The sequence below is a fragment of the Oncorhynchus gorbuscha genome, linkage group LG22 (genome assembly GCF_021184085.1).
Source record: "Oncorhynchus gorbuscha isolate QuinsamMale2020 ecotype Even-year linkage group LG22, OgorEven_v1.0, whole genome shotgun sequence".
Taxonomy (NCBI): Eukaryota; Metazoa; Chordata; class Actinopteri; order Salmoniformes; family Salmonidae; genus Oncorhynchus; species Oncorhynchus gorbuscha.
Window position 1 is genome coordinate 6,968,302 of NC_060194.1, and position 8,682 is coordinate 6,976,983.

An 8,682-nucleotide genomic window follows, 5' to 3' on the forward strand; every position below is an offset into this window, starting at 1 on the left:
GCCAGGAGGAGTGCCTTTCACCTCTCGTTTTTACCTCTCTCATATCAGTGCTTATGTAGATAGCTATTCAAGATAGCCAAGGGTATAGGGAGGAAGGAAGAGAATGGAATAGCAAGTAGCATTAGTAATCAGGCAACCCAGATGTACCGTAGATCAGAATACATAACAGAAGACACTCATTTGTGTTGCCTATGTAGAGAGGAAGTGCATATTTCTATCTGCATTTTGGATACTTTAACACGTGCTTCGTAAAGGACATTTGTAAACCTTTACAATGGTCAACAAACGAAATAATTTTACATATACATTGGTATTTACTCTAAAATGTTTAGTAATAAAAAAACTTTAAAAACAAGCATCATCAATTAGGGGTGCTATTGCAGTGAAATACTGTCTAATACCTAGTTTGTTTAAAGGGATACGTCAGGATTTTGGCAAGGAAGCCCTTTATCTACTTCCCCAGAGTCAGATGAACTTATGGATACCATTTTTATGTCTCCGAGTGCAGTGTGAAGGAAGTTGCTCACTAGCGTTAGCGCAATTGCTAACTAGCGTTAGCGCAATGACTTGACGTCTATGGTAACTGCGAGCAAGCTAGTAGATACTATAGACTTCCAGTCGTTGCGCTAATGCTAGTTAGCATTGTCTCGCTGAACTACTCCTAACTTCCTTCATACTGGATGCAGATACGGTACATAAAAATGGTATTCATGAGTTCATCTGACTCTGGAGAAATAGATTATTGCCAAAATCCCGAAAAATATCCCTTTAATCATAAGCTGTTCAAAATGTGCCACTAGGGAGCACTGTGTGCTCTGCAGAACGCTTGGAGCACCATCAAGAATCTGTAGATCCTGCTGTACACAAATGCCCATGTTCTCCCATTTCCACTGTGTTAGGCCATGCTATTAGATAAGGCTCGGTAACCTTTACAATGTTCTAACACTGCTAGCATGGCGTGTTTAGCATATGTCAGGAGAGGTATTCATGAAATGGGGAAACAAAGGCAAGCATTATACAACCATGTGTTTACTGTAGGCCTAGTACATCTATGCCCTGCTCAGGACATGCAATGTTTTTTTACCTTTGAATAAAGATAAACTCTTGGTTTTAGAAAAAGCTAGCCTTGTCAACAACATCATGTTTTGTAATTGTCACATCAATGCATTTACCGTGGAACTTAGGCCTGTATTCGATCAATTGCACGTAGAGGAAAAACTGCAGGTTCCATCAGGATGTAATCACTGTAATCATCGATTGGAGGTGTAATTACCCGCATTAAAAACAAACACACCCAACAAGCTGTTCCACTCTCAGACATTATCATTGAACATGGATGCGAAACCATACCTGCCCTTAAAGGGATAGTTCACTGTTTCGAAGCTAAAACCAAAACATGAACTATCCCTTTAAAATGTATTATAAACATTATGAGTGAACCTGCGGCGTAGTTTCCTTTTTTTTATAGATTTGGGGCCTTAGTTTTAAACAGATCCAGTTAATCCAGAAATAATTCAGGAACCCAGATGATATGGTACTATATTTAACTTTTGTAGCCCTTTCCTGTGGTCAAATGACCACATCGCCCTCTAGTGGCCTGATGGGTGGAATGTTATTCATATTTTTCATAATTTCATAGTTAATAAACATTATTAAACAAAACAGCTGAACGTCCAGTGTTTTTACATCAAACGGTTTTCTCATATTTCAGTCTTCTGTGATGTACATAAAAGTGTAATATTGGGACGTAAACTCAACATGTAGTACACTTCAACTCTATACCTGACATGGTAGAGGCATCTTCTTATTTTCTAAGCCCATAACCACGAGTGTGATGTGTATACTTTGAAACAAAAGTAGATTTGTTTAAGACTACCAAGAAACACTCTGTGTGACCCTGATTTAGCCCACTGCAGTAAAAATTTAAAGATAGATTGTACTTTCCTCTCCCAAAAATGTGAGGGAAATCCGCTCAAGTTTGAATAATACCTGGAAGAATTAGTGATGCATAGGTGTAGGCTATAATCCTGTGATCCGATTGATGAAATATTTCTTGTTGTTTCCACCTGGACTCTATAACAGTCTACAGGTGACGAAAATCACAACGACTGAAAAGGGAAAGTCCATGCCCTTGTGCCTGTATCTTACATATACCCTGATGGACTCAACGTTACTTGAGTTATGAATTATTAAAGGGCCTACACGGAAGAGCCATTTGAGGCTCAGACCGAAAGTGATTTGTTTTTACAGCAGATGAAGCTGCTACATGCTGAAGTGAAAATTTGAGGCACTAGACAAAGGGAAGACAGAAGAGTATGACATAATCGCTGCATATATTGCAGTCATACAGGACATAACCTACTCTAATATCAGCATAATTAGAATGACCCAGTAACTACCATGTGACTACTGTGTAACAGAGGAGTAGGCCTAAGTACATTTCTGGAGCCATTTTAGCAATGATGGTTGAATGTGATTGTTTTACCTGCATTTGTTGAAGGAACTGATTGTAAAGTCCTTTCGGATAAAGCTTCTGCTAAATGACCAAAATGCAAATGCAGTTTACTACCTAGTACACCATAATTACACAATTTATTCCTCATAGACATTCAGGAATACATCTCTTCTAATACATAGTGTTATCCCAGTCTCTAAGCACTGATTTACAGTCATGTTGGCGTGTCTAGAACGAGCATGTCGGGAATATTCTACCTTGAGCGAATCCGCTCTGAGGGTAAATGAGCTTTTAGTCACCTGACAAAGATAAAGGTAGGTGAGCCGCAAGAATAACAGCATATAATTTGACATCAGCTGATGTATTACAATTGTCTCTTTGGAAATACAGTGGTAGGCTATAGGACCCTTTCCCTGATTATATTATTTGTCTTGGAGAATGATTGCTAATGGGCCGTGGATGATTGATGAACGAGTCAGAAGAGAAATATGAAAGAGACAAAAACAGACCAGGGCTATTTCATTCATTCCATCTCACATTTTAGTCTTGGCTATAGAGAAACAGAACTATGTGTTTTAAAGATACACTGATGAATAGATTGCGTCTTTAGGAATACATTGTCGTGAATTCATGCGATTTGGTTGGATTCGGTTTGTCTATTAAATGCTTTTGAAATAGACATCAGTACTCGCAGTCACATACCGTCACTCTTGGTTGAATATATGGTGTGGTGTTGTTGGCTTAAACCAGTGTTCTTGAACCCTGGTCCTATTTTTTTCATATGGTTTGCAGGCTTTTGTTCCAGCCCAACACTAACACACTCGATTCAACCAAATCAGCTAATCATCAAGCTGTCCATTAGTTGATTCATCTGTGTCAGTAAAGGGCTGGAACAAATGCATAACACACCCTGTGGATCCCCGGGTTGGAAGTCCAGGATCGAAGATCACAATAGCTTATTAGGTTCTTACAAAGATCTTAGAAGGATCCTTGTAGCATGTAATGATCAGGTCAGCCAGCCGCCATATTGTGACTGTATCAACTGTTGGGTCACAACATGAGATTATGTGGCAGACCTATGATCAGCCAGGATTATCTATTTAACATCTTTGAAATGTCTTGCCTGGATGGTTACTCCATTCATTGATGTCTACATTGAGTGTACAAAACATTAAGAACACCTTCCTAATATTGCCCACAAAAAAGCCTCAATTCGTCAGGGCATGGACTCTACAAAGTGTCGAAGGCGTTCTACAGGGATGCTGGCCCATGTTGACTCCAATGCTTCCCACAGTTGTGTCAAGTTGGCTGGATGTCCTTTGGTTGGTGGACCATTCTTGACACACGGGAAACTGTTGAACATGAAAAACCCAGCACCTACTACCATACCCCATTCAAAGGCATTTAAATATTTTGTCTTGCCCATTCACCCTCTGAATGAAACACATACACAATCCATGTTTTAATTATCTCAAGGCTTAGAAGTCCTTCTTTAACCTGTCGCCTCCCATTAATTTACACTTATTGAAGTGGATTTAACAAGTGACATCAATAAGTGATCATAGCTTCCACTTGGATTCACCTGGTCAGTCTGTCACGGAAAGAGCAATGATTTGTACAGTCAGTGTATATGCCTTGATATATACACGAGCCTATATTCAGCGCAACAAGAGTGCCTTTTAAAGGGCTTAGATAAGGAAGGAATACTGTACACATGAATCTATTTTCTATTGACCAGTGCCCTGCAGTATAGGCTACAGATGATTATATTACAATGTGGAAATAAGAGAGGCAGCGAGGGTTCATGGCTCACTATCAACGAATACAAACCAAATGTATATTTGCCTTAACTCATAAGCCACTTGAGTGTGTGTGTGTGTATGTGTGTGTGTGAGTGTGCGTGCGTGCGTGAATCTGAATCTGAATCTGTATTCTGCGGCACATACTCAGATATTGAATCAATCGCCTCCACCCACTCTCTGGCTCAGCTCTCCACACACATACACTCATATCTGTGCCTTTGTGAAAATGAATACCCCAGGGGCATAGCCTGTGTTTGGTTGGACGCCTGGTTCATTGATACTGCTACTTGTAGTACATTGCCAATTGAAATCCGTTCAGGCCTTTTGCTCAGCCAATTAGCAGGTATACCTATTGAGAATCGGATTGAATTGGACATCTGTGTCGTGTTGCTTTTTGAGGTGAAATACAGTGATTGGATGTCATTTTCTGAAGTAAATGTAGTCTAGTATTTTGATGCAGAATATTATGTATGACAATGTCCTGTGAAGGGTTAAACCTTTAGTCGTGTTCAAGTTCTACCCAGTGTCACGCCCTGGTCGAAGTATGTATGTTTGTCTTCATTTATTTGGTCAGGCCAGGGTGTGACATGGGTTTATTTTGTGGTGTGTTTTTGTATTGGGGTTTTAGTAGGTATTGGGATTGTGGCTGAGTAGGGTTGTCTAGGAAAGTCTATAGTTGCCTTGAGTCGGTTCTTAATCAGAGGCAGGTGATTTTCGTTGTCTCTGATTGTGAAGCATATTTAGGCAGCCATATTCTTTGAGTGTTAGGTTCCTGTCTTTGTGTTTGCACCAGATAGGGCTGTTTCGGTTTTCATTATTTAATTTAATTATTTTTGTAGTTTCTGTATGTATAGTTTTTCCTTCATTAAAATATCATGAATCATCATCACGCTGCATTTTGGTCCGATCCTTGTTCCACATCTTCGTCAGAGGAGGAGATAGAAGAGAGACGTTACACCCAGTAAATATGAACTTTACTCATGTCTCTCTGCCTAATGCATGTACTGTATCTAGTAACACAACATGTCAGAAGAGGAATCAAACCCTATTTTTCTGATCGTGTGACTTGACCAGGAAATATTCTGGGCGCTAGTTAGAGATTCTCTCCATAACATATTCCCAGCCCGGGTCATATGTTCTGGAACAACTCGTGGCCGTATGAAATAGGGAACAACTATAGGAAATAGGAAAATGTTAGCACCTCATTCCAAAAGCCAAAGGCGCTGTGGATGGATGCAGCACCTCAACCCTCCCACTGCTCAGCAATGATGAGATACAGTATCTAATAAGAAAAACAACCATACCTGTAACAGGCACTCCCATCTCACCTCACAACATTGTGTAACGAATCTCGTCCTCCTCTCATGAGGAGCAGAAGCGAGAAGGATCGGAGGACCAATTTGCAGCGTGGTACGTGTCCATAATGTTTATTTTACGACATAAACTGAACACTCCGAAATACAAAACAATAAACGTGAAATGAACGAAACAGTCCCGTGTGGTACTAACACGGAAGACAAACACCCACAACCCAAAAGTGAAACCCAGGCTATCTAAGTATGATTCTGAGTCAGGGACAACAATTGACACCTGCCTCTGATTGAGAACCATTACTAGGCCGAACTCAAAAACCAACATAGAAAAACAAACAGAGTGTCCACCCCAACTCACGCCCTGACCATACTAAAACAAAGATACAATAACAGAACTATGGTCAGAAGGTGACACATTGCCTGCAAAAGACCATTTCAACCATGGAAAAAAAGTCAAAACAAAAGCGGCAGAAATTGATAGCCTCTTACCCCAGGACATACGAATAGAATCAATTAAGCCGAAACATCCAAAGGGGCATGACCGGTGTTCCTCATGTTGCATTTGATTGAGTCCTTACTGAGAATGTAGCTCCCCTCAAAATTCCCAGTGGATATTACAGTAAGTGCACGGTCGTGGATGTTTCTGTAGAGCTATCCGCAGTAGAGCATTAACATCATTAATAACAGTGTGTGTGGAAGGATATTATCAAATGATTAGCGCTTCATAGGTTACCCAGGGATCAATAATAAGCCCGCTCTCATTTATAATCCTCAGGGCTGCAATGCACTGCGGGGCTTTTGGCGTTTAAACAAGGCTGCGTTTATCTATTCACGGTTATGCTCAGAGGGACGAATACATTTGAACATATAATATAATATATTATACTGATGTGGTGCTTTATTGTGGGATATTTTGTGTGCAATAACACACAGACATACAACAGACACATCGATAAACAGACACTGGTCCCATACTGTAGGCTACACTTGCATGCAATACACACAGGTATGAAGTGTATACAGTCATGCAAGTACTGTACGGTGTGAGACTGCTAGAATGGACTGCTATTACACAAAACTACACTCAGTGAGTCAGTGTATAGTTCACCCATCGGAGATATTACTTTTGGGTCCCGTTTGAAATGACATGCAGCTTAAAAAGGCTTCATAAACATCTATAACCGTATGTCATGCTCTATAGAGGCTTCATAAACGTGGCATAACTGTGTGACATAACCACCGATGTCAAATGTGCATTAAGTCAAATGTGCTATAACCCACTTTGTCAAATATGGCATAAATCTGTGCTTTATAACGGGTGGCATAAGCACTGCTTAATAGAAGCTTTATGAATTCTATTAAAATGAAGCTTCACAAAGCATTTATAACCTTGTCATGTATCTTGGTGGAGCATTGCAACACCAGGATAGTGGGTTCAATTAGCGGGCTCACCGATACTTAAATGTGTGCACGCATGACTGTAAGTTGCTTTGGATAAAAGTGTCTGCTAAATTGCATATATTATATTACTCTAAAACATGTCTAGGATGGCCCAACCTCTTACCCTCTTGGGTGCTTAGCCAATATTGGACCTGACTTTCCCCAAAATGCTGTGCTTCTGGATGACACACACTCTAAAGTGTAGTCATGCACAGCAAAAATGTTGTTAGGACCTTTTCAAATCTGTTTAAATGTTTTGCCTAATTCAGTTTTCTTTTTTTGTGTGTAGTTTCCCTTTAGTTCAGTGAGCATGCCCTGCACTGTTGTATGGTTAGCAGTATTTCTGTAGCGCAGTAAGCACACGTGTTCCCACTTGTGGTGCCACTGGACAGCGAAAAACTATTAAATGAATCTTTATTTATTTTCATTTATATTAATTTGTAGTAGTTCAGTTTTGAGTTAGATTTACATAGCTACCTCAATCATAAAAAAAAATGTTGACTTCACAGCAATTGCTAGCTAGCTAACGAAATTTAGCTAGCTAGCAGGCTCAGCTAAATTAAAATCCCCCTAGATACAGCCAAGTTTCATCGTCACGTCCTGAGATTTGTAAATTAATATAATAACACGACTATTGCATTTAGAGTATTTTTGGCACAGCACGGAAATGCCTTTATCCAGACCTGCTAACTTTCTTAGTTGATACTTTTAAGGTTGGGACCAACATGCAGTACCTCCAGCAGGCAGAGAGGCAAGAACCATTCCCCCACGTCTGTAATGTTTATTTGATTTAGCTGTGATAATTCACTAAGTGTTCCCTATTTCCCGAAGTGTGGCAGCAGGTAGCCTAGTGGTTAGAGCATTGGGCCAGTAACTGAAAGGTTGCTAGGTCTGAGCTGACAAGGTAAAAAACCTATCGTTCTGCCCCTGAACAAGGAAGTTAACCCACTGTTCCTAGGCTGTCACGGTAAATAAGAATTGGATTTTAACTGACTTAAAAGGTTAAAAAAAATACAAATAAAGGTAAAATAAATAAATAATTAAAGTGTTAACACATTTGTGTTTACATTATTAAGCCTGTATGTGTTATCAATGGCTGCAGGTTGCTCACTTCAAACAAAGTATTACAGGACACTAAATCAATCGTCAATAAGTCGGTTATCAACGTTCTGCTGATTTACAAAGGTTCTCCCATGATCCACAGGTTACTGTAGGGTGTGAGAGGTATTTCAATTGGGTTGATGGACCCGCAAAGCTTGTGTGTGTGTGTGTGTGTCAGAGCCAAGATGATTTGGAGTAGTCCAACCTGAGACTACCGCTCTTCTGTTCCCATGCTGGAGACCAGGATTTGATTGCAACCTGTTACAATGGTCTTTCAGCGGGGGAGTGGGTGAATGTGTCAAAGACCTGACTGGTTCCCAGCACCACGCGATATGGCTTTGTTATATTGTTGAGTGTGTGTTTGTGTACTGAAAGCCACTTTCAGTTAGGGGCTATCAAGTATTTCATGGTGTAACATCGTCTTTAGGCTACATACAGTGCTTTCAGAAAGTATTCAGACTCCTTGACTTTTCTCACATTTTGTTATGTCACAGCCTTATTATAAAATGGATTGATTTTTTTTTCAATCTACACACAATACCCCATAATGACAAAACAAAAACAGGATTTT